Source organism: Ovis canadensis, chromosome 12 (assembly GCF_042477335.2).
Source record: "Ovis canadensis isolate MfBH-ARS-UI-01 breed Bighorn chromosome 12, ARS-UI_OviCan_v2, whole genome shotgun sequence".
Taxonomy (NCBI): domain Eukaryota; kingdom Metazoa; phylum Chordata; class Mammalia; order Artiodactyla; family Bovidae; genus Ovis; species Ovis canadensis.
Window position 1 is genome coordinate 76,285,332 of NC_091256.1, and position 27,130 is coordinate 76,312,461.

The 27,130-nt window shown below is 43.9% G+C and overlaps 1 protein-coding gene across 1 annotated transcript in view; it reads left to right on the forward strand.

The window, feature by feature from the left end:
• Window positions 1-4,967: 4,967 nt before the first annotated feature.
• C12H1orf21 (chromosome 12 C1orf21 homolog) overlaps window positions 4,968-27,130 on the forward strand; it is a 241,062-nt gene continuing 218,899 nt past the window's right edge. Inside the window, exon 1 of the mRNA XM_069546295.1 lies at window positions 4,968-5,524. The gene's annotated coding sequence lies outside the window, so the exon portion shown is untranslated. The remainder of the gene's footprint in view (window positions 5,525-27,130) is intronic.

A 27,130-nucleotide genomic window follows, 5' to 3' on the forward strand; every position in this document is an offset into this window, starting at 1 on the left:
CAAGGGTGGTGTCATCTGCATATCTGAGTTTATTGATATTTCTCCCAGCAGTCTTGATTCCAGCTTGTGCTTCTTCCAGCCCAGCGTTTCTCATGATGTACTCTGCATATAAGTTAAATAAGCAGGGTGACAATATACAGCCTTGATGTACTCCTTTTTCTATCTGGAACCAGTCTTTTGTTCCATGTTCAGTTCTAACTGTTGCTTCCTGACCTGCGTATAGGTTTCTCAAGAGGCAGATCAGGTGGTCTGGTATTCCCATCTCTTTTAGAATTTTCCATAGTTTATTGCGATCCACACAGTCAAAGCTAGTCTGAACATCAAAAGTATTTTTGTGAATTAAGGAAAACCCGAAGTCCCAAGTTAAGAAATTTAACTCTTGTCTATGTATGGGAAGGTGCAAGTGTCTGGGGTCACTGAACTCTTCTGTTTCGTGTGCATCTCAGCCGTCCTGGAGCCTCTATCTTGTGTTTTTAACATCCTGAGTTCCTCAGTGCTCTCCGTAGGGAGTGGCTGCAGCCTGATAGCTACCAGACCACACAGGTATTCTTCTCTTTCCTGAGTGCCCTAAAGGGTAGGAATCGCTGATGACTGTAACACCATTGTTTACTGACATGGCAGGAAATACTCCATTTCTCAATATATATTTATTTCTCACTTTTCTGGAGTCTGGAAGTCTGAGATCAAAGTGCCAGGATGGTCAAGTTCTTGGGAAGGCCACTTTCCAAGGCCACCTTGTGTTCTGGGTAGGGAGAGATGGAGTAGAGGAGAACTCTCTGGTCTCTCTTATAAGGGCACTAACCGCATCATGAGGACTCCACCTCCCCCAACCCCAACTCATGACCTCATCTCTCAAAGGCCTACCTCTTCCCAATACCATTGGCATTAGGGATTAAGCCTTGAACATATGAACTTTGGGATACAAACACATTCAATACTCAATGTCTAACACAATGACTACTCAAAAGAAATGTAAGAAACAAAGAATTCAAACATGTTATAAATGGTTCTATAGAGCCAAATTTTATGAGTTAAAGCTTTAGGAATAAAAAAGAAAACCAGTTTTCAATGAAGTGACTTTGAAGGTTAAACCATAACTATTCTGGGCAATAAAGATATCTTTTTAAAAAAAATTATACTTAAGAGTGTTTGAAGACATGGAACACTCAGATTCTGGTGGTGGAATGGCAAAGAGAGGATGGTTTTATTAGTTGTGATGGGGATGTGATTCATGTTTTTCGTTTTCAAAAAGTATGCTTAGAATTGCATTGAAACATGTATAATATCATACAAGAAATGAATCGCCAGTTTAGGTTTGATGCAGGATACAGGATGCTTGGGGCTGGTGCACTGGGATGACCCAGAGAGATGGTATGGGGAAAGAGGTGGGAGGTGGGTTCAGGATTGGGAACACATGTACACCCATGGCAGATTCATGTTGTTGTATGGCAAAACCAATACAATATTGTAAAGTAAATAAAATAAAGTGTGGAAAAAAAGTCATCTTAATAGTTAATAGTCATCTTAATAGCAAGGAGGCTTACCAGGTGGCTCAGTGGTAAAGAATCTGCCTGCCATTGCAGGAGATGCTGGTTCAATCCCTGGGTCAGGAAGATCCCCTGGAGAAGAAAATGGCAAGCCACTGCAGTATTCTTGCCTGGGAAATTCCATGCACAGAAGAGCCAGGTGGGCTAGAGTTCATGGGGTCACAAAAGCGTCGAATGTGACTAAGCATGCAACAGCAAGAGCTATTATTCTGTTTTTAAATGTATAGTAGATTTAGCTTGTGCTGGCCAAACAGATGCGCAGGCAACTCGTGCTGTGTGGTTTGCTGTGTGCTATTGTAACCAAGGAGCCTCTCTAGCACCTCAGTGCCCCATCCTGTCTGCCCCTCCCCTCTCACTGGACCCTACCTACTCTCTCTTCTGCAGCCCTTACCCAGCACCCGTGGTACGACTGCCCCTGATGTGGCTATGTTAAGTATGTGTGTGTGCACGGTGATCATGGTGCTGATGGGCATCTCCATTCCCATCTCATCCAGATTTGGGGGGAAAATGAGAGGTACCCCAGGACCAAGTAAATGAGATATGAACTTTCACATTAAAACAGTGTTATCGGGAATTTCCTAGCAGTCCAGTGGTCAGGACTCTGCATTTTCACTGCCAAGGGTGTGGATTCAATTCCTGGTTGGGGAACTAAGATCTCATAAGCTGTGTGGTATGGCAAAGAAAAGAAAACCCCAAAACCAATGTTTATTGAAGCAGTTAATTTGTACAGAAATTCCAGTGCAGAAGAGGGTTTACTGCGTGAGTGCATGCTCAATCGTAGCTGACTCTTTTGTAACCCTGTGGACTGTGGCCCACCAGGCTCCTCTGTCCATGGGATTTCCCAGGCAAGAATACTGGAGTGGGTGGCCATTTCTTCCTCCAGGGGATCTTCCCGACCCAGCGATGGAACCTGCATCTCCTGTGCCTCATGCAGTAGCAGGGAGATTCTTTACTTTTTATCACTGTGCCACCTGGGAAGCCCTAGGATTTGCTGAAAGGCAAAAGGGGCTTAGTTTCCATGACACTTTATTCATATGAGCCCTTCCCAGGGGCTTTTACACTTTTATCTTCCTTATCTGAAAGGTGGCTCCCCAAATTGTAAGTGATTCAAGCCCTATAAAACCTGGATTGTTTCTGGCCAGCTGTGCAGTTTCATTATGGAATTCTTTTCACAGACTTTTGGTAGACTATCCTGAGAACCTTACTACCATATAAAGTGTTGCCTCTCAGGAGTAGTTTCTAGAGAGAAACAAATACCACTAAGAACATACAATGTATTCTCATCCCTGGGAAGTTGTCCAGCCCCTATACTAGGTTCTTAACAAACATTTGCTGATTGAACAATCATGAAACAAATGAAGGGTAAATGGGTATATTTGAAGCACTTATTGAGTTCTTCTCTCTGGAGTGTAGGATTATGGTGATTTTTATTTTCTTCATACTTGGCTGAGTTTCTACAAGGAATATGTATTTATTTTGAATAATTAAAAATTTGCTTTAAAAGTTCATAGCATGGATTTTTAAAACTCATACATGTCTGAAGTGCTTGCTCTGTGACCTTCTGTTACTTCTGAGGATATCAATTCAGAGGGGACCCTCATTGCTTTGCCCTCAAGAAGTCTGCATTGCCAGTCACTGTTCTGACCCGTGAAAGAGATGATAACACAGGCCAACATTTATAGAGCCTAGTCTATTCAGGGTAGCTTAGTGAGGGAAAGAGAGAACTAGGGGAAACAAAATCTTGTTATCCTCAAGGATCCTTTTATACAGAATTCTATGTAAATAAACTCACACACATCTTAGTTATATACTTCTTTCATCTTACCATAACCCACCAGCCTCCTCTGTCCATGAGATGGTTTCAGGAATGACCTAAAAACACCAGAGAAATATTGGCTGCATTTGGATAAATCCAGCAGATGGATTTGCACTCCCAACTTTAAGATGGAATGCAAAGAGGAAAAAAAATAAATGCCTACCAAATTTGAGATTTAACTATAATTTGAAAGAACAGCTCATACCATGTGTCAGGCTTTACACAAAGTTTTTTATGTACACTGCCGCCTCATTTCATTTTTCTTTTATTTTGACAGCATGCCTATGAGATAGAAACTCCTATCATCAATCCCATTTTACAGATGAGGGAAGGAAGGCTGAAAGAAATGAAAGAAGTCATTTAAGGTAACAGATGATGGCTGGTAGTGCCTCCTTGGAATCCTAGTTAGCCTACCACCCCTTCTAAACTACTCCTCTTCAGGAGGCTAGACTAGAAAGAGTTCTGGTTCCAAAGACAAAATATGGATACATTTTAAAATGGAATACAAGGGGGTTTCAAAAACAATGTGATACCAGCCTTTTAAATCAGAAAAGTGAGAACACAGGGAAACCTTTTTTTTTTTTTTTTCCTTCCCCAAAAGACTGACTTCCTCGCTATTATGGGTGGGTTATTAACTCATGCCATTAAATCATGAATCTGTTTTTCAGTTAGGTGTCTCATCACTGCCACAGCTCTAGTGTGTCCTTTTCCGGTTTTCAACTTCATCTTGGCCCAAAGAGAGAAATGATTCCGTTGTGTGTGTGTAATCCACGGGGCCGAGGGAGGGTCTTTGTGCCCCTTTTGTTTTCCTGGGTGTCCTCACTCCGGAGGCCTGGCATTCCTCACGCGTCTAGGGCAATGCAAGAGCAGCGAAGCGCGGGGAAGCCACACAAAAGACCGCTATCAATGTTGAAAGATCGATTCAGTGCGCACACGAAACACCCAATATGACCAGGAAAAGGAGAAAACAACTTTTTCCCAGAGGGTGAGATTGGTTGACCTCTTGTGGGTGTCCACAAAAAAACCCCAGCATGTTAAGAGGTGGGCGGCGATCTTTGTAGATTTCCCAATCATCCCCAACGCGCCAGTAGGCGCGGCCTCCGCCCTTTAGTCCCAAGAGGCCGGGAGGGGCAAAGAGGGGGCGCCGGGCGCGAAGTCTCAGGCGGTGTCTCCTTCCCTCCCCAGTGCAGCTTCTGTCCAGTGGCCGACGCTTCATTCATCTTGCAGGCGCCGCGGCTCCCGGGCAGGGTGGAGGCGGGTTGGTGGCCACGCCGGGCCGGGGAAACTGGGCAGCGCCCACCGGTCCAGCGAAGGGAGGGGCTGCGCGGCGCGGATGCCCGGCCTCGCCTTCCCCTGCTTCCAGCAGGCGCAGCCCCTCGGCTGGACCCAAGGTCTGGCTTGGGTCTCCAGCAGAGCTGGGCCGTCCGGGGCTCCGAGCGGTCCAGCGGCTCCTCCCAGGCCATCGCCCGGGTGTCAGGCCCAGGACGCAGCTTTCCCGCCGGGGTCTCCCCTCCAGCGGCGGGGTGCGCGCGCGCGCACACACACACACACACACACACACACACACACACACACGCCCGTCCTCGCCCTCGATTCCTCTCTGCAGCCCTGGCAGTCGCGCAATCCCCGTCCCTTCCTCCGGGGTGCGCGGCCCCCGCAGGCCCCTCCCGGGGGCGAGGCGGGGGGCAGGACGCGCGCGGGAGCCGGGCGCGGGGAGGGGCCGGCGCTGGGGGAGTGTCTGGCTGCCCCCGCCCCTCGAGTGAGTGACTGGGCGACGAGGTCCCCTCCCTCCGTCCCCCTCCCTCCTTCCCGGTCCCCTCCCTCGCTCGCTCGCCGCCAGCCCCGGCTCGCTCCCTGCCCACTCCCGGGGGGGACGTTCCGTGCCGCGGCCGCCGCTTCTTTCACACTTTAGTTGGGAGCCGCGCGCCGCGCTCAGTTACTGGAGAGAGCTGGCCGCGCGCCGCCGCCTCCAGCACGCACGCACCCGGGCCGGGCTTCGGGGGCTTCGGGGCTCTTACCCCCGGCCTCTGGGAGGAGGGGGAGACCGGGACTCACCGTGGGGAGGAGGAGGAAGACGAGGAGGGAGGAAGAAAACCCGCCAGGAGGACCGGGGCGGGGGGCGGGAGGCTTGCCACCTTCAGCCCCCCCGCGAGCGCCCAAGGTAAGCGGGAGCCCCCCGCCGGCCCCGGGGAGAGGGGAGTTGGCGGCGCGGCTCGGCCCGGCTCCGCTCCGGGGCGCACCCGGGTGGGCTGGGAGGCAGGCCTGCGGGTGCCTGCCGCGCGGCGGGGATGGAGCCGCGGTCGTGGCGCTGCCGGCGCGCGGCCCGAGCCGGGGCTGCTGCTGCTGCTGCTGCTGCTGCGGGGCTGGCGGGGAAGGAAGCTGGGGTGGGGGAGCCGCTGGGGGCGTCTGCTGGCCGGGACGCAGGGGCTGGGATGCGGTTGGGGCTGCTGACGACTTTCGTCACATTGAGGCCTGGGTGGTTGGGGTTCGACACCCCTGCTTTCCTACCCATACCGGCCCCCCCACCCCCAGCACCGCCGCCCTCAGCCTTTCCTGCTCCTCTCGAGCTTTGCCCGTAGCCGCCGTACTTTTTTGCAAACCAGAGCTTGAAAGCAAAAACCAAAATGCAGAACCTTTGCTCAATCTCTGAGTCTCTCCGCTCCAACGGATCTATGTGTTTGTGTGGGTGCTGTGATCCCCCGAATTTCTGAAGTTTTGACCTTTCGGGGATGGGGGCTGATTTGTCTCGGTGCAGCGGTTTGTCCACCTCGATATATTTATTATTCGTGCCCAGGCGAGGCAGCCGGGGAGTGGGGCGCTCCGTTATTGTACCGGGCGAAGATTTCACTCCCCTCTGCGGGCAGTTCGCGAAGTGCGGCCGCCTGCAGCTGCCTCTGGTCGGCGGCTGGGTGTCCTTCCCCTGCCTTCCACCCTGCCCCCCACCCTCTCCTCCGACGGATTTTTTTTTTTTTTTCCTCCTCTCGCTTACTGTTTGTGAGAGAGAAGCCCTCTCATCTCTCATTCATCTGTCTTTCTAAGGCTCTGGATTGGCTCAGGCACGATGATTAATATTGGGGTGGCTTTTCTCCGCTCCAACAGTTGCACGGTCAAAGGTAAAAATATATCCACATAATCACGCATTAATCCTGGGAGATGACAGGCACCGTTCGAGATAGAAGTGTTCGGTTTCCGGTAGGACGTTGACTACCTATGTATAAGGTAGCTCCAGTCGCGTGTGGGTTAGGAAAATTGTTTTAAAATAGATAGCTGCTTCTGTTGTGGCTGGAAGACAGCCTTAAGTTCAGCTCTCGGAGCAAGTCTGAAAGGGAGCCAGCTTGGTCACCCAGAACTTCAGGAAAGACACACATGCTCTGACTCAGACTTTGGGAGGGGGACTGACACACCATAGATTCCATGTAGCACTTTTTTTTTTTTTTTTTTTTTAATTTTAAGGAAACAGTTGGGCTGTTCGGGGAAGTGACACGTTCATTACACAGACAGATATTAGGAACACTTCCTTACTTCATGGGCTGGGCTCACCTTCTACCTAATGAGAATAATCTTTCTGTTGGTAGAATTGGGATGTATCAGGATAGAAAAAAAAAAATCATGGGTAGAGTTGGTCTGGGGTGCTCTAGCTTTCATCCATTCAAGTACTAACCAGGCCCAACCCTGCTTAGCTTCCCAGATCAAAGAAGATTGGGCGCATTCAGGGCAGTATAGCCCTAGACACTATGGCTTTCTTAGGGGGAGAAGGTAATGTTTCTTAAGGGTCTTTAAGTCCAAGGTGCTCAAGTTGGGGAATTTCTCCCCTTTTTCATACTTCTAGAGCTGGATTGTAGAATCAATAGAACGTGTTCTGTGTTGGCTGTTTGGAAACGCAATTGATCAGATGTGGAAATTAATTTAGACTTGGTTATTTTTCTTTTGCTGCCTATAAAGTAGGAAGTGCTGGTGATGGGACAGCTGAGTGTATTTGTCTCTGCATTAAGCCAGTGCTGGGACTAGCACTTCACAGATCAGAAATGCAGTGTGGAAATCCTCCCCTAGTGTTTCCTGCTGTGCAGACTGGGTTCTTTTTTTTTTTTTTTTTAACATGTTGACTTAAAAAAAAATTATTTGTTTTAATTGGAGGCTAATTACTTTACACTATTGTATTGGTTCTGCCACACATAAACATGAATCTGCCACGCGTGTACATGTGTTCTCCATCCCGAAACCCCCTCCCACTTCCCTCCCCATACCATCCCTCCGGGTCATCCCAGTGCACTAGCCCCAAGGATCCTATATCGAACCTAGGCTGGCGATTTCTGACAACAGCTCAAGATGGCTGTTTGGAAAAGCTTTGAAGACAAGCAGACTCAGCACTTGGATGAACAGAGGGCTTCAAGAAGGAGTGGGGTGTTTCTGTTGTCAAGTTTATCTCCTTTAGGGCATTTTCCCCAAGGAAAGTTGGCCCTGGTTGGTAGGGTGGTCTTATAGCCAATGCTGATATTTCATCCTTGAAGGACCCTAAGGTTTTGGTTCCCTCTTCAGCTGACTTAATTACACTGGTCAAGTTCTTTGGGTTCTTTGCTAGTGTTTTTTGTGTGCTTTATCCTCTCAGTTTATCCCTGATAAAGTGTGCTTTATCCCTGATCTCGCTTTATCATCTAGCATGGATTTCTGGGGGGGCTTCCCAGGTGGCCCTAGTGATAAAGAACCTGCCTGCCAGTGTAGGAAACATAATGAGACACCAGTTCAATCCCTGGGTCAGAAAGATCCCCTGGAGGAGGGCATGACAACCCACTCCAGTACTCTTGCCTGGAGAATCCCTGGGACAGAGGAGCCTGGCGGACGGACACGACTGAAGTGACTTAGCATGCACGCACACATGGATTTCTGGGAATTGATAGACTACTGTCTGCAGTGGTTTGAGCTTCTTGAAGCATCACAGGCTATAAATCAAAAGCCTTTTCATTAATTGGTACTATTTGCTGTGACTCTACTCTACCCAAGAGGAAGGTGATGTCCCCCATTGTGAGTATCATTTCCAGGTTGAGGGTGCCTCAGTGCTGTGTTGATTTTTGACCAGGCAAGACTTGACTGTCACTTACTTAGTGACTTGCTCCAGGCTCCTAGTAAACCACTCCCTCTTTTTTTTTTAAGGGGAAGTTGTGCTTCTTTTTTAAAATTAATTAATTTTATTTTTGGTTGCATTGGGTCTTCATTGCTGCAAGTGGAGTTTTTCTGGTTGCCGCGAGCAGGGCCTAGTCTTAATACTCTTCATTACACATGGGCTTCTCATTGTGTTGGCTTCTCTCGTTGGGAGCACAGGTTCTAGGGTGAGAGGGTTCAGTAGTTGAAGTTTGCAGGCTCAGTACTTGTGACTCACAGGCTTAGGTGCCCCCTGGCATGTGGAATCTTCTCACACCAGGGACTGAACCCGTGTCCCCTGCATTGGCAGGCAGCTTCTTATCCACTGGTCCTCCAGGGGAGTCCTGGCCCCTTTCTAGTAGCTGTTTTCTGTCAGGGAACGAAACACCCCAGGTTGGAGAAGGAGAAGTTTGGCATCTCCCTTTAGAACAGGAGTGGGCAGGATATCATTCACCGAGGGTCCTGCATGTGGTGTCACCAACTTCACAGGAACTTATCAGTAGAACCTGGAGCCCTGCGAGGCACCAGCAAGTGCATTTTGGGCCATCTTAGATTCCTTCTTTGGAATTATAGAAGTCTCAAGAGCTTGAGAGAAGTAAAAGTTGTGATTAATTAGGTTCTCGTTAAAATATGAAAAGCAGATTGCAATAAATCAATGTAAAATACTTGGAAAACTGAGAAGAGGAGAGAAGGTCTCAGGCAGAAGGTGTGCATGCAGGGAGAACTGCTATCCTGAAACTGTATTTTTAAATTGGTGACAGTTGTGACTTTAAGAGATCATAATTCAAGAGCTTATCTGAAGTGACATGTAAATTATATACATACATATTTTTAAAGTAGGCAATTATTTAGCTTGACTCCCTCAGTTCTGAAGTTTAATTTTACAACTTACACTGGCAACAAGAAACAACTTGACATGGCTGTGGTTATGCAATCAGGACAAGAGTGGTTGCACGTCAACTGGGCAAGGATGAACCTGGAAATGAACACACAGCAGTGTCTGCAGTCAGCAGGTAGTGAGTGCCTTTCCCTCCTTTATTATTATTATTTTTTTAATTCACTGTGTTCCTGGAAAATGCATTTCCTTGGTTGCAGGCTTCTCGCATAATGTCAAAGACTGCTTTCTCTCTATACTTATGAAAGGAGATGCAGCTGCCCCAATCTGAATGGAAGCTAAGATGAACTGACCAAACTAGGTAGTTCGAGGCAGACTGTCTTGCTCATCTCTGCAGCCTCCTTGGCAGCTGATGGATTACTTTGCACTTACTTGCAAGTCACTCAGTGAGTGATTGGATTGAATGGAATTCACCTAATTAGTTAAGATCTGTAATGTGTCAAAAACCTCCTTGGAAATACATTAGATGCAGATTTCCATTTTCATAAATCAGTACGGTAGTTTATCAAGAGCTCCATATTACGCCACAGGTAGGATTTTTCAATGTGGAAAAATATTGGACAGAAAAGTAAACATATCAAGCATAATGTCTTCTCAAACTACTGGAATTTCTACTTAGGATCATCTTCATTTGGAATATATATAATATCCATATTTGACAAATATTTCTTCACTCCTGATTGTGACTGGTCTTCATCTTTTTTTGTCCCAGGCATTCATTGAATAACAATGCTTCATATTTAAAGGGTGCTTTATAGTTTTCAAAATGCTTTCATGTACCCTTGTCTTACTTGACACCGTGCTGTGGTCATAGCACACAAGGTTTTCCTCCTGGGATCGCTCCCAGAATGTGCCTGCATCAAGGAGTGGAGACAGGTCCTGGTGAAGCTCAGGAGGCCCCTACCTCTTGGTTTACTGGATTTTCCCAAGGGAGGCCATCATGGATATTCACTGCTGTTCCCTCTAAAATAATGTAAAACAAGCAAAGGTGAGACCTGCCTCATGCAGCGAGCACTCTCAGCCTGCCAGCATTCATTCTGCGCCTCTGCCCCGGCATCTGTCTGTTCACTCTCCCTAGGCTGCCTTTTACGTTGCTTCGCCAGACGTCCCTTTTACCTACATCCCCTTTCTGAAGCATTTCTGTCCCATAGATGTTCATCCATAGGCCTCCTGCTTCTTCTCCCACCACCTTACTTTTGCTGTAAGACTTGGCTGGTGTGTGTCGCAGTGATCTTGTCCAGTCCTTTCACTGTGTCTCCGGGCCCACTTTCCCTCTGACGGCTCCCACCTCTCTGCACAAGGGTAGGCTTTCTGCTTCCAGCTGCTTCTCCTGTCTGCCCTCAGGGCCCCTCTTCCTTGTCCTACTTTGCCCCACATGCCTCCCTTATTACCTCCGCCCACTTCTCTCCATCAAGCTCTCAGATCTCCCAGCCCATGCCTGCCTCTGCCTGTTTCACAGGCTCACGCCATATCAGCAGACGTGTTTACAGCATTCATGAGTTGAAGTCCTCATGCTCTATACCTTGTAGAAAAATGGAGTTAGAACATTCTCAAGTTTGGGAATCTTTCTGCCTTTGTTTTCACTTTTTCCCCAAAGATATATATATATATGTGCTGTGGTTAGTCGCTCAGTCGTGTAGTGGGTTGCCATGCCCTCTTCCAGAAGATCTTCCCAACCCAGGTCTCCCGCATTTACCATCTGAGCCACCAGGGAAAGGGATTATGCTGGGCCAAATTCTGAAACTCATCAGGACAAGGAACTCCTTTCTATGTTTGTTCCATTTTCTTCCTTCTGGAATAGGAATGTCTATAACTATTACCATATGCCTATCCCATCACTGCATATATATATTGATATGCATATATATATGCATATATATATATAGATGTGGACCATTTTTAAAGTCTTTATTGAACCAGTTACAGTACTGCTTCTGATTTATGTTTTGTTTTTTTTGGCTATAAGGCATGTGGGATCTTAGTTCCCTGGCCAGGGATCGAACCCGTACCCCCTGCATTCAAAGGCAAAGTCTTAACCTCTGGGCTACCAGGGAAGTCCTTGTTTTCACTTTTGATTCCACAATGTTTTTGACTTTTACAGACCCTTAAAACCCTTTAATAATAGCTGAAGCACTTTGCCTCATCATTTTACTTAGCTTTTACATCTTATGTTAGATAATAGATAAAGAAATATCTAGGCGATTCTTGTTATGTTTAAAGATTGGATAAACATACGTTGAGCAGCATTTCAGAAATTTTCATAATGACACCCACGAAAGGCTCTCCTATACACCAGAACCTACTTTCTGGTCTTCCTTGGTGGTCAGTGGTAAAGGATCCACCCACAACGCAGGAGATGTGGGTTCCATCCCTGGGTCGGGAAGATCCCCAGGAATAGGAAATGGCAACCCACTCCAGTATCCTTGCCTGGAGAATCCCGTGGAACCTGACAGGCTACAGTCCATGGAGTTGCAAAGAGTCAGACACAACTGAGTAACTGAACACACAGATACATTTTTACTAAGCAAGGATTCTTTAGCTAAGACCTAACATTGTTGTTTTCCCTTATCAGCTTATCACCTGTGTGGCCCTATTAGTAAGTAGGGTCATTGGGAGAAAAAGTATTAAACTGAGGACTACTACTGGAAAAACACAGCCTATTGACTCATTACATATGACGAACTTGGATTGGTCTTTTTATAAAACTACTTCAAAAGTAGATCCAGCACTAGTTACGCAATATCCTGAGGGCTCCAGGGCTTTTGGAAGAAGGTGCTTTAAAGCAGAGCAGGGAGAATGGTTTTTAAGTAAGAATTCCTCCCTGTCTTGAATGGATCTGTGTTTTATTTGAGTGCCGTGGACATTGCAGTAGTTTCAGTTCCATATATTAGGTCATTTTCCACCTTCCTTGATGACATACGATTTTCCCTGCCAGGGTAGGGTAAGGAAGGAGAAGGAGGGGTTGGTAGTCTTTGCTAGGGTGTGGGGACATTTTTTCATACCCATCACCATAGATTCTGGTGGAGTAGGGTTCGATCCCTGAGTCCGGAAGATCCCCTGGAGGAGGGAATGGCAACCCACTCCAGTATTCTTGCCTGGAGAATCCCATGGACAGAGGAGCCTGGTGGGCTATAATCTACAGGGTTGCAAAGAGTCGGTGACAACTTAAGCAACTGAACGCACACATAGGCGAGACCCACTCAGCAGTCCAGGAGATGCAGTATTTATCATCACAGGCACTCCGAAAAGCTTATCCCTGAACCCCAAGGTTGGCATGGAGGCCTGTACTGGTTGTTTACAATCTAGGGGAACCCCTGTGTTAACCCTGTGATTTCTTTCAGGAGAGGATTGAAAGGCCAGATGTGAACTAAGGAGATGCTGCAAGGCTGCCCTGCTGAGATTTGCAGAGAACTTTTCAAAGACACAGATAATTAATACATGCCAAAGGGTGACTTCAGCAGTTCTATCTGAAAGTTCTGCCAACAGCAATTTTCCTAAGATAATTTTGTAACAGTTCTTCCAATTAAAAGGTTATAAAGGAGCCAGCCACACATATCTCTGTGTCTCAGGCAGATACTATTACTATTTTGAGGAAGGAGGTGAGAATCCAGGAACCTCTTTGTTTCGTGTTTACTGAAAATTCAGATGTTCTGGTCTCCATGCCAGGAATCCATGACAGTCTAGAGACAACTCCCAAAACAAAGTTTCTTCTTACTTTGGTGGCTGCCCCAACACGCCCCCTGACCTGGCCTTGGGCTTCCCTCCCTCTGCCACTTCTTTTCAGGTCCAATCCCTTCTCCTCCAAAGAGCGTCTTCTCTGACCATCTGAGTGGTGTCTCCCTTAGCGTCCATGAACTCCTGCAGCACTTGCTAAGTCACTTCATTTGTGTCTGCCTCTTTTGTGACCCCATGGTGTGTAGTCAGCCAGGCTCCTCTGTCCATAGGATTTTCCAGGCAAGAATACTGGATTGGTTAGCCATTTCCTTCTTCAAGGGGTCCTCCCAACCCAGGGATAGAACCTATGTCTCCTGCATTGGCAGGCGGATTCTTAGCCACTGAGCCACCAGGGAAAAGGTCCTGCAACACTTATTTGATGTTTGTTTCTTTCATTATTGGTTTTGATCTTGATTCATGATTTTTTGGTCACCCCAGAGAATCATCAGCTCTGTCGTGGCCACTGGGTCTTAAGGGTACAACGTGCAGAGTAAATAGCTGTTGGTTGATTGACAACTGGTTATTGGTCTGAGGCTTAGAATTTTTCTCTGTGAAGACCTTGCTCCCATTTAAAACATTTGAACCAAATGAGGAAGTGGAGTTTCTCAGGGATGAGAAAAGATAATGGGAATTTTTTGATTCCTTTGTTGGCCAAGGTTAAAGCGTCTAATCTGTCTTACTCATAATGTACTAAATGTTGATGATACTTTGTGTCATCTCTGTGCCTGGCACAGGAGAGATGTTGGAGATACGGATAGAAAGGCCTGGCCCTGACTTTGTGGACTTCTCAGAAAAGCATGGGAAGTGTCAGGCAAGCACATGGTGTGTGGGGAAGAATCAAGGTGCTCTGGAAGCTGGGGGAGAAAGCAGCTGACTCTGTCTAGAGGTAGGCTGACTGGGTACCCTGTTTCCCTGGGACAGTCCAGGTCTGTGCCCATTGCTCAACATAGTTATTAATGGACACCCTTTGCCCTCAGAAGTCTCCCAGTTTGAACAATAAATATTGATATAAGATCCCTCAACATAGAGAAGTCACGTAAGGGTTCACAGAGAAGGAGATATTTAGGATGACGCTGAAAAGCCACACAAGGGTCCCCTAGGGTATTGTTTACATTTCCTAAAGCATTGGTTTGCTAACCATTTTTCCTCATTTTACTGTGGATTTGCATACTAGTTCACAGACTGGCATTTGGGGATGAAGGGATTTGAGGGTCGATGGAAGGTGAAGTGGCTTCCCAGGTGGCACAGTGATAAAGAATCCGTCTGCCAAGTAGGACATGTGGCTTCGATCCCCGGGTCAGAAAGATCCCCTGGAGAAGGAAATGGCCACCCACTCCAGTATACTTGCCTAGGAAATCCCATGGACAGAGGAGCCGGGGGCGCTACAGTCTATGGGGTGGCAAAGAGTCAGGTAGGACGGAGGGACTGATCGACTGAGCCTTCACGCAAGGAAGCTGAAGTTGGGCATTCCAGCAGAGTTCACACACTGATGTGGAGACAGGTGGATGTAGGTCGTTGTGGCTTGGAACACATAGAAGACGAGACTGATGAACTGTGCAAGGTTTCATAGCGCAAGAGTTTGGACTCATAGCCCAGAATAAGATGCACTGAGAGACAATGAGAGATTGTAAGCAGGGGGTGACATAATTTGCATGATAGATGGTTCCCCTGTGAGTGTGGGTAAAAGACTGGAGGGGAACTGAGAGAGTGACCCCAGAACACCTACCGCACAATTGGGCCCCAGCACATTTTTGTTGAATAAATGAATGAGAGAGTTTTTGAATATGTGGTAGTTGAAGCTACATAGCTTTATGTGAGATTGCTCGGGGAAAGTAAATAGAAGGGAAACACTGAACCCTGAGTTCCAGGGAACACCAACTTTCATGGGCTGGGGATGGAAAGGATAGTGGATACTAAAACTGCAGGTTCTCCTATCGTGGCAAGAAGACCAGGCAAGTGGTGTCAGGAAGAGAGGATGGGTGTGTGCTTCACACTGTCACACGAAGGAGTGACAAATAGCATTGAAGAGTTTTTCTCAGAATTTGCAATTCTGTTATAGAAATAGAAGTGGAAGTATTTACCTAATGGCAGATATCGAGACATAGGTAATTGGTTGGCCAAAAAGTTCATTTGGATTTTTCTGCAAGCTATTATGGAAAAACCCAAATGAACTTTTTGGCCAGCCCATTACTTAGCATTATAGAATTACTATATTTATGCTGCATGCAAGATTTGGAGTTTTATACATTGGGATTCTGAGGTTTACCTTATACAGTTTATGCCAGTACCGGGTGTAATAAAAGTCTGAGGCCATGTTCTTGGAGGATGATGGAATTACACAATGTTTAATCATTGTGAATTTACAAGTGTGCATAGTGATATATAAAGGGGTTAAAATACATGGGTGTTTACTTTCTACTAGAGGTGGAGCCATCCATGGGGGAGGGACGCAGTAAGTTACAATGTTGTTATAAAGGATGGCCAGTTGTAGAAGCCAGGCTGAGTAGCAGTGTCGCTGCAGGTTTGTGGTAAAAAAGAGACAGTTGTTGCAGAATAGATTGTTACTTGTCCTCTGTCTCTACTGAGAGACCCCAGGTAGAGCTGGAGGGTGGCATTATAACATATTGGAGGGAACTTGGGCTTTGGGTTCAGCAAAAATTATCCCATTTTCACCATTTCCTAACTCTAGCTTCCTGGTCTTGAATAATTATGGTAATACTTGACAGTAGTAATAATAAAAGCTGACATATATTGAGTGCTTACCCTGCATCCAGATGCTGTGCTAAGTACATTACATGCATTGTCTTTCATGCTTGAAACAAATGACTATTACCTCTATAGATAAAGCAGAACGGAGGTTTAGGGGTCTCTCGGACCTTGACCAAGATCTTATAGCGGATAAGTGGTGGAATCCAGGCTCTCTGACTCTTGAGCAAGAGTCAAGCTTTCAATTATCAACTCCTGGGCAGTTCTGTTTTCTGCCTTTCCCACTACACATACACATTCCCTTCTCTTCACCTACTGGTTCTTTTTGAAGCAAATTGGAGACATTATGTCATCTTGTCTGTACATACTAGATTATTTTTCTAAATGAGAACAGCTTTTTTTTCTTTTAATATAGCCAAGCATTATTCCTTAAAAATATTAACAATAATTTCTTATCTAGTCAGTAATCAAATTTTCCTGGTGGGCCCATATATTTTTTAATGAGTAATGTATTTTATTCAGAATCCAAACAATATTCACACTTGAAAGATGCATCCATCTTTCTTTATAGACGTCCTTTCTCTATTTTGATCTTCCCTTGTGGCTCAGCTGGTAAAGAATCCACCTGCAGTGTGGGAGACCTGAGTTCAGTCCCTGGGTTGGGAAGATCCCCTGGAGAAGGGAAAGGCTACCCACTCCAGTGTTCTGGCCTGGAGAATTCCATGGGCTGTATAGTCCATGGGGTTGCAAAGAGGTGGACACAGCTGAGCAACTTTCATTTTCTCTAATTTCCCGCTTTTTATTCTTCCCTAGCAGTTTATTTGTTAAACAGATTTATTCTGTGGGGTTCTCTACAGTCTGTAGTTTTCATCTTCATTTTAGTATTCTTCACTATATTCTTCAGTTTCCAATATTTCCTGTAGTTTGATCGAGACTGCAAGCTTGATTAGGTAGTTTCTATGAGTACCTCATAGAAAGTGCTCTGGGGGAGGCACATGTGCCTTTTTGTTTATTTGTGTGGTTAAGACTCACTGGAGTAACTGAGTGGTGATGGGGGCTTCCCTAGTGGCTCAGTGGATAAGAATCCACCTGCCAATGCAGGAGACATGGGTTCAATTCCTGATCCAGGAAAATCCCACATGCCCCAGAGCAGCTAAACCCATGAGCCACAACTAGAGGCTGCACTCTTGAACCCATGCTCTGCAACAAGAGAGGCTGCAGCCATGAGAAGCTTGTGCCCTGTAACAAGAGAGTGGCCCCTACATGGCACAAGTAGAGGGAAGACATGCAGCAATGAAGAACCAGCACAAAATAAATAGAAAAATATTTTTTTAAAGAAAGACTAACTGGTGGATTTAGGTGTTGTCAGCCTGATCTTTCCATTGGGAAGCTTCCCGAAGCCCTTCAAAAACCACTTTGGTTATTGCTTAGATATATTATTTCAGAAATGGTTGGAAAATGATAATATTCTGTCATCTCTTTTGCATTTGGTTGCTGGAGTTTTTCTATCAAGAAGAGACTTACCACATCAATTATTTGGTCACTTCAGGGTGTGGTCCGTCTAGGACAATTAATGCTCAGTTTTCTTCCCTCTATTTTAAATAATGTTCAGAATTGTGAGTTGATTTTCTAACATCTTTCAAAGAAGACCAATGAGAGTGTCATTATGAACTCATGGATTTTAACACAATTCATGTGTTTATAGTCCTTTGCAGTTATTTCTTTTGAAATTCAAGTTATCTTTGGCCCAGAGGAGAATCTTTAAATCGGCTTCTGAATCCTTTTGACATAACTATACTAGTGTTTGAGGATGTCCTTACTTTGTGGTATGACAAAGATATTTCAGAATTCTCTAGTACGTTTCCTGTCCCAGATCTTTTTATTTCTAACTGATATTTAGAGACCACAATATAGGTGTTAGGAATTCTCTTTGCCTTTGGACTGGTCATTGTTCCTAGGTCTGTTCAAGTGGACAAAGTTTAAAAATATAGATATGTATGTATATCTAGCTACTGAGACATGGATATATATATATATATATATATGTTTGTGTATGGATATGTTTTTGTAAAAATGTGTGTATGTATGATGTGTGTATATGTGTATATGTGTGTGTGTGTGTGTGTGTGTGCATATTGTTTCTGTTTAATATAAGCAAGGGCTTCTCCAGTGGCTCTGCAGAAAAGAACCTGCCTGCCAGTGCAGGAGATGCAGGAGACACAGGTTAGATCCCTGGGTTAGGGAGATCCTTTAGAGCAGGATATGGCAACCCACTCCAGTATTCATGCCTGGAGAATTCCATGGACAGAGGAGCCATAGGGTTGCAAAGAGTCAGACGTGATTGAAGTGACTGAGCATGCAATGTAAGCAAATGTATCTATTTTTTCCCTTTTTTTTCTAAAAGGTAGTATACTGTAGTTACCCACCTTGCTTTTTGCATTTACTGGTATTTTTCAGAGATGACTCTGAAACCATATATTTAATATAAACATTTTTCAGTACCTTTTACAACTGCAGAGACTCCATTGTGTAAATATATCAAACTTTATTTGTTTGGCTACCTGGCTATTTTCAGTCTTTTGCTTTTACATTGTAATGGGAATGGTTTGTTTTTGGTGATGGGGGTTTATTTGCAAATCAAACATAAAGCCTGAATGGTTAAGTTTTTCCTTAACTAAATGGACAGCTGAATGAACAGTGCTGCAGTGAATAGCCTTGTGAATATTTATGTGTGTATTCTTGCCAGTTTATTTTCCTAGAAATGAAGTGGGGTTGCTGGGTCAAAGGATAAATGGATTTACAGTTTTGTTTGATACCACCAAGGTTCTTTCTGTGGGTACTGTACAATTTTGCATTCCCACCAGCAGGTAATGAGAGTTCCCTTTACCCCACAGTCTTACCAGTAGACATGTTGTAAAAAACCTTTGGGTCTTTGCCATTCAAATGGTGAGAGATGATACTTCAGTGTAATTTTAATTTGCATCTCTTATTATGAGCTAGCTTGAGTTTCTTTTCTTACGTTTTGGGGCCATTTGCATTTCTTTTTCTGTGAACTGTCTCTTCATATTTTTTGGCCATTGTTATAGGTCTTTTTCCCCTTTATTTATGAAGCTTTTTATACATTAGGGCATTATATACTAGGCATATCATCCCTAATATTTGACAGTTTTCCCTACTTTATCATTTGTCTTTTTCCTCTGATTATGGTTTTTCTAATGTAATTTTTTCCCTTGACTTACTCAGTTGTATTAGTCTTTCTTTATTCCCTCTTGGATTTGAATCGTGATGTAGAAAAAATTCTAGATTGGAGAGCAGCACTGTCCAATAAAAACATAGTAGAAACCACGTATGGAAATTTTTAGCAGCCGCAATAAAGCAAATAAAAAGAAAGGTGCAATTAATTTAATAATATATTTCATTTAATCTAATATGTCAAAAATATTGTTATTTCAACAAGTAATCAGCATTTTAAAATTAGTAATGAGATATTTTACAATTTTTTCATACTGAATTTTTCAGAACTGGTGTGTATTTTATACTATAGCACATCTCAATGTAGTCACTAAATTTTCATTGTAATTACTTAATCTGTATGTAGATTTCATAAAATTTAAAGTTTAAAAGTAAGTTCACATAACAAAGTTGTTCCAAGTGTACATAAAAGTCTTTCAGTAGCTGTGCTATTTTGTGTCAGTTTTGTGGCAGTGTCAGTTTTGTGGCACCCCACTCCAATGTTCTTGCCTGGAGAATCCCAGGGACGGCGGAGCCTGGTGGGCTGCCGTCTATGGGCTCGCACAGAGTCAGACACGACTGAAGCGACTTAGCAGCAGTAGCAGCAAAAGAAATTAAAACTGCAAATTCAGTTCTTAGCACGTTTCAGGTGCTTGGTAGCCCTGTGTGGATAATGACTACCATCTTGGACAGCACAGTTATAGGATAGTCACCCGTATTTTCTTTTAGTATTTGTGTGGTTTAATCATTAACATTTAAATCTGTGACCATTGCAATTTATGTGGGTGTATGGTATGGGGAATGGATCCAGTTTTCTTTTTCTTTTTTCTAACATGTTTATTTGGAAATCACAAACCACTTATTTATTAAAAAATTCATCTTTTCCCCACTAATTTGAGATGTACCCCTATCATATAAGCTTCCCTGGTGGCTCAGATGGCAAAGAATCCACCTGCAGTGTGGGAGACCTAGGTTTGATCGCTGAGTTGGGAAGATCCCCTGGAGAAGGAAATGGCAACCCACTCCAGTGTTCTTGCCTGGAGAATCCCATGGACAGAGGAGCCTGGCAGGCTACAGTCCACAGGGTTGCAAAGAGTCAGACGGGATGGAAGTGACTAAGGACAGTACAGCACACTTACCATATACTTAATTGTAATAAGTAATCAATAAGCTATATTTCTGCATTTTCTATTCTTTTCTGTTGGTTTGTCCCTGCATATTCCAATACCCTACTATTTTCATCATAGAGAACAGATATATATATTTTACTATTAAAACCATGTTGGGATACTGTTTCATACCAAGCGGGTTAGTAAATGTCTGTCAGCATTAAGCATTGGGCAAGAATGTGGAGCAGAGGGAATATACACACACGTTGGTGGCGGCAGTATAATTTGATATATGATTTTGGAAAGAAGTTTGGAATGCCTTGTGAAATGGTCATCCCCTGACCTTCACCTTCAGGATAGCAGAGCAGATCCAAACCTGGAGTGGGAGCAGTTTTGTCTAATAACTTCAGTTTGCCATTCTGATATTATCAATTTTCGTAGGAGTTGGATTGTGAAAAAGGTTGGGAAGCAGTGCCTTAGAGAAACTTACACATGTGCAAGAATGCTCAGAGATAGCAACCCTATTCATAACAGTTGAACACTGAAAACAACTTTTATGGCAATCAACAGTATACTGAATACAGAAACTGTGATGTGTTTATAATAGTCCTGAGAGTAACCTGCAACTGTGTGTAACAGTATGGATGAATCTCACAAGTATAACGTTGAGAGGAAAAGGAATGTAGAGAAATGATACAGTGTGATCCCATTTATGTAAAATTCGAAAAATACTAAACCAAAGCAATACATTGTTTAAGGACTGACTCCTATATGAGATGACTAAAGAAAAGCGAGAGAACTGTTAATATAAAGTGCTGGAAGATAGTGACTACTTCTGAGGGCAAAGAGGAGGGGCAAAGTCACATGGAACTTTGAAGGTGTTTATAAGGTTCTGCCAGCAGGTTCTATATGTAGGTAGGTACATAAACATTTTTGTTTTTATACATTAAATTGTATGTGTGTTATGTGACTACTATTTTATAATAAAACGGAAGCAAAACAACAGCAAAATTCCAGACTCAGGAGTAGGCTAACCAAAATTCAAATAATTAAATGTATGCTTGAGGAAAACTTTAGATGTAAAACACTTTGCTCTTTCCGTCTCTTAGTCAGTGGCAGTGACTTTTTGGCTGCCAGAACAGTTGAAGACAGATTTGCTTTTATTGTCTGGGTCAGGCAGCAAGAAATATATCGTTGTGTTCTACACACAAGAGTGACTGTCACGTCACCAGGTACAACTACAGGTAGAAGGTTCTTTGACACTGAGGCAATTTGTTTTGGTACCAAGCAATTAATTTTGGAACCATTTTTTGCATTTTAAACCATGGCCAGCTTTAAACTTTATTCAGAGAGAAGATTTTTGAAGAGACAGCATCATAAATAGCAAATGTGTATCAAGTAAATGCTATACAGCAGATGCACTGTGTACATTAAGTCATTTAATCCAGATAACAGTCTCCTATTAAGCCATACAGGTTATACATATTGCCAGAGAGTCAACACAGGAAAAACATGATGAGATTTTCATGAAAGCTTGTCTCACTCCAAATCCCATATTCCATAACAGCTTTTTAAGAGCTTCAAGAACTAATACATCCTTTACTGAGTGCAATGCATCCAACTCATTCCAGAAAGAGTATTTCTAGCCTTAACATTTCAGAGAGGGAAGTGCAGGTCTTCAGAATGTCTGTGGTTTTTAACATCTGTTTAAGTTTGCTGTCTTCAGTAGCATTAAGCCGCTGCTCTTTACCCCTCTGTTTGATGATCCTTTCATAGGCTTGGTGGCCTTAAAGAATTTGATTAACTGGGCAGTGGAAGACCTGCCAGGGTTTCTGTTGATTTTCTGATATGAACTCTTTCTTAATTTTGCATCCCCAGGATTAACCCAAACCTCAAAACCTCTCTTCACCATGCCTGTGCAAAGCCTTTGCAGCCTATTGCACCTTCTGGCATTAAGATTACATGTATCTCTTTCTCCAACTTGTCAAAATTTTAAAACCGTTTTTTTTTTTTCCTTTGGTTCTTCAAGAGTTGCCTTATGTATCCCAAATTGTGCTTTCAGCAAGTGAAACTTATTCCTGATCTTTTATCTGAGTCGTTATTTGGCATATTATTATCAGACCCAGCACTGATAACTGTCATTATGCTTTGAAGTTACATCATGTTTAGCTTCAGAGTTCCCCCATTCTTAGCCCTTCTTTCAACTGGTATTTTCTGGAGAGAACACAGCTGAGGAAGGCGATAGGGTGGGAAGGAGTATTCAAATGAGCATTTGGTTGCTAGGTAACTTGGCTTACTCAGGATTTGTGACTTCCTAAAGTTATGTAGAAATTAACTGCAGAGCTGTTTGGAATCTCTGTCCAATGGCACATTCCTCTTTAGATTAGTGTGCATTCACTGTGGAGCTGACAGTAGCTTCTAAATCTACACAGCCGCTTTCTCTAGGAGCTATTATACTTACTCTTTCAAGAGAGTGAATATGGAAAAAAAAAAAAAAACTACCGCACTTTTTTTATATAAATAAAAATGAGGTCAGTGTACAAGTGAAGATGGTGAATCCCCATCACATCCTGTGATCTGTGGATGTGTGAGTGCCTTTCCAAGCCCTGGGAAGATAGTTTTCATAGTGATACTGAAGCCAGCCTTGTATCTTCCTTCTGTCTTCATTATATTTGAGTTTCTGCCAAGTTTGCTTTAGGTTCTAGTGTCAAGAAATATACTTGTCCTTTGTGTAATCGCCAATGAGAGTTATATGGTGTTCTGTGTGAACGTAAAATAGCTTGCATGTATTTAGATATTTCACTTTTTAAAAAGCATAATATCTAAGATTAACAAACTTTAAAAGGAACCAAATATAATTAAATAAGTGCCTATGATTTGCACGGAAGTGAGTATGTCCAGAAAATGAAATGCATGTGAGATTTATACTGGTTTTCTACTACTTGATTAGATCCTATAATGATATGTTTTGAGGGCTCTTTCTTGGAACTTAGATGTTGTCAGCCACAAAGGTGGGATCAGAGTGAGGGTGAGGGAGTAATGGCCTTGAAAGGAAATAAAAAGAAGCAGTGGTATTTACGATCACGTGTTGCTCTTTGGAAAATAACATTTATTTTCGAACTTGTAGCAGGTTATTTGTTAAGTGGCAGAGAGGATCCGAATTCTGAAGGAAATTCAGTTCAGATAACACTGCTTATCCTCTGCAAGCAGCCTGAAGATAACTTTGTAATTTACAGCAGCACATTCAGACTGTATCGTCCTGATTGCTCCTTTAAAGGCCTGTTCCGGAAGGACTTGAGCCTCTCTCTGTTTGTGCGTAAATGGGCCAGCTGCATGCATGTGAAAGCAGTAAGGGAAACTTGGAGAGGCTGTTGTCTTTTGGATGCTTCCTTGAGATTGAGTGGGTTTTTTCCTCCTTTCTACGACGCCCTCCTTCCCCTTACTCTATGTAGTTGAATTTTCGATGTGGCTCTAACGTTTTATACGTTTAAAATGAGTGGGAAAAAATTAAATACATGCCTAAATGGTATTTCCCATAATTGAATGAACTGCAGCTTCGTTTGGTAACATTTAATATGAAAAACTCCAAGAATCTCTCAGGTTAAGATTTTCTCTCTAAGCTAAACAGAACTTTCTCCAGGCCACAGCCTGTGTCCTGCCACCTCCACTTAGCGCCATGATTGCATCTATTAAACAAATGCGTTCAGAAATCCACAAACACCGTTTTCTTTCCCTAAGTAAATAAAACACCGAATTGGCCAAAAGGGACATTTGGGAACCGAAAACCCGAACGAACATTTTGGCCACCTCAATGCGTCATCTTGGGTTATTTTGATAGCTCTAAGCTCAGAGGGTAACTGGAGAAGGAAATGGCAACCCACTCCAATATTCTTGCCTGGAAAATCCCATGGATGGAGAAGCCTGGTAGGCTACAGTCCATGGGGTCGCAAAGAATCGGACACGACTGAGCGACTTCACTTCACTTCACTTCAAGCAATCTCTTACCTGCTTACCTTTGAAGTGTCTTGCCTTTTTTAGGGCAGATGGTGGGACTGGGGCACTTAGGGAAATGTGGCAGGTCTCTAGCAAATCATTCATGTTGCCAAATGAACATTGTATTTGACATGGCTATTTTTTTTTTAATCAAGTGTAAAGAAGTCTTAAAATAAAAAGTTATGTCTCTTCTTTGCATTGATAAGTCATGATGAGGCTGTGAGAAACTCAAGATGAAGAGGACTTGGTCTTGTTTGTGCTGCATGGGTACAGGAATTCCATAGCAAATGTGCTGATGGGTGTCAGGTGAGGAAAAGAGCCATGACCTCCCAAGATGAGGGTTTAGAAACCATGGAGTGGGCCACGGGGAGCTGGAATTCTCTTTCTCACTTTTCACTAGACTGGCTCTCTCTTTGTTACCTATGGTCAGCATAAGAAAGAGCAGTTGGAGAATTAATAACTCAGTGATCGTTATTAATACTGCGACAGGGCAGCTAAGAAGGAGAAACATGTCCTAAATCGAACTTTGACAGTTCAGTATTTCCTTGCTGAGTGGGTAGATGACTCAATGCCCTTGGTATAATACTTTAGAATTGCTCTATTAAAACTGGAAAATGTGTCTTAATATTGTAACATCGCAGTCAGGTATGGTTTATTTTTGTTGGTGGTAGTTTATTTCCAAATCAGACATAAAGCCTGAACTGAAGCATTACTTGTCATTTACTGGACAGACAGCTGAATGAACAGAGAAAGTAACTGAATTTATTCTACAGCCGCCGAAGCCCTGGGTATGGCGGCTTTGTGCTTGTTGGCAAACCCTGCTGCCAAAGACACTTCAGAGAGACTTCAGTGTCTCAACAGTGGGACCCACTCTGTTGGTGAGAAAATACTGCTCTACTGGGCTTTTGATTAACTTGAAATTTTAAATTCATCATTCCTTATTTTGAATCCAGTTCAACAAAGGGTTATTATTTGGGTCCTTTGCTAGGGCCTGGAGCTTTGCTAAATTGAGCTATAGGTTAAAATGTTTATCATCAAAGAGGAAATTTTGTCTATGTTAGGTATTTGTGAGGAATGAGAAATCCTTGATAAGTGCTGAGAAATAGAGATAGTCACTCAGCTGCTAAAGAGATAGAATGAGAAGGCACATCCCCCTGAAGGCTTTACCCATCCTTTGGGGATAGTCTGACCTTTGAAAAAGCTTTAGTGGTCAGATTTCACCACCGTTTCTCTTGCATCCCAATCTGATGAAGTCTCATGCATAACAAAAATGGCACATTAGGGTCCTTTTATTTAATTCTGACAATGCCCCACTAGAAAATTGTAGGACAAAGTCTGTTCCTTAGCCACGGGGCTATTCTTCCAGCGACCTAATGGGTTTGAATGTCAGTGCTCTTTCAGTACTAGACTGCTAAGAGTTATTTCAGCTGAGAAGGTGAAATATGGGTAGTTTCCATCTATTCAGCACTCTTTTTTTCCATTCTTACACAACTTTCAAAGAAAGTTTCCTTTGGTGTTTGTAGTGTTGGGATGACCCAAGGCCAGCAGTTGGCTAAACTGTTTGCTGTAGTTTCGCCTTGGGCCAGGTGAATCACAGCTGGGGGGGGGCGGGGGGGCCAGGAATCTGCTGTTTGTATTTTTCAGAGAGTGGGCTCTTGTGTTGGAATACACTAAGGTCAGAATTGATTCTGACCTTCAGCCTTTGTAGAAAGAATTATCTCACAGTATTAGGAAAAAGCAAATGAAATAGGTTAGTGGTGGAGTGTATGTGGGCTCTGGAATGTGGACTTGAGATGGGGGCTAGAAAATGACCTGCAGATGGGTTTTTAACACAACACCTTTTCAGGCCTCTGCTCAGTCGCTTCAGCCGTGTCCGATTCTTTGCGACCCCATGGACTGGAGTCATCTGTCCACTGGGCTTCTCCAGGCAAGAATACTGGAGTGGGTTGCCATGATCTCCTCTACCCAGGGATTGAACCCATGTCTCTTGCATCTCCTGCATTGCAGGCAGATCCTTTACCGACTGAGCCACCGGGGAAGCCCCGCTATTGGAATAAAGGGATTCATAGTGGATTTTGGTGAATTGAAACAGAAAGAGCAAGAAAGTGGTCTATACCAAAGTAAAATGATCCTCTTAATCATGAATTAGTAGCTCTTTTGTTGTTTAGTTGCTAAGTCATGTCCAGCTCTTTGTGGCCCCATGGACTGTAGCCTGCCAGGCTCCTCCGTTCATGGGATTCTCCAGGCAAGAATACTGGAGTGGGTTGCCATTTCCTCCGCCAGGGGATCATCTCGACCCAGGGATCGAACCTGCATCTCCTGCATTGGCAGGCAGATTCTTTACCACTGAGCCACCACTTTGCAGAGAGAGGATTTCAGTCCACCTGGCCAACCTCACGGAGCAGGCAATGGCACCCCACTCCAGTACTCTTGCCTGGAAAATCCTGGTAGGCTGCAGTCCATGGGGTCGCTAAGATTCGGATATGACTGAACAAATTCACTTTCACTTTTCACTTTCATGCATTGGAGAAGGAAATGGCAACCCACTCCAGTGTTCTTGCCTAGAGAATCCCAGGGACGGGGAAGCCTGGTGGGCTGCCGTCTATGGGGTCACACAGAGTTGGACATGACTGAAGTGACTTAGCAGCAACAGCATGCCTACCTCAACTTTGAAGCTGACTGTCTTCCTAGCACACTGCCTGGTTCACCGCAGGCCTCAAAAAAATTGAATTAAATGTTATGGTGACTCCAGGGCCTCTGGGTATTCATTGTTTCATTTCCGTTCTCTGTGGGTTTCTGAGTAATGTCTTACTGTTCTAAACTGTCCTCTCAGTTGGCTTTACTTTTATTTATGCCCTTTCTCAAGCAGCACTGAAGAGTAGCTATCAACAGAGGAGAATCAAGACATCTATATAAATGTGTATAATGGCAGGCAAAGACATATAGCAGAATAGAAATAAAGTATAAAAATTGTCAAACTTAT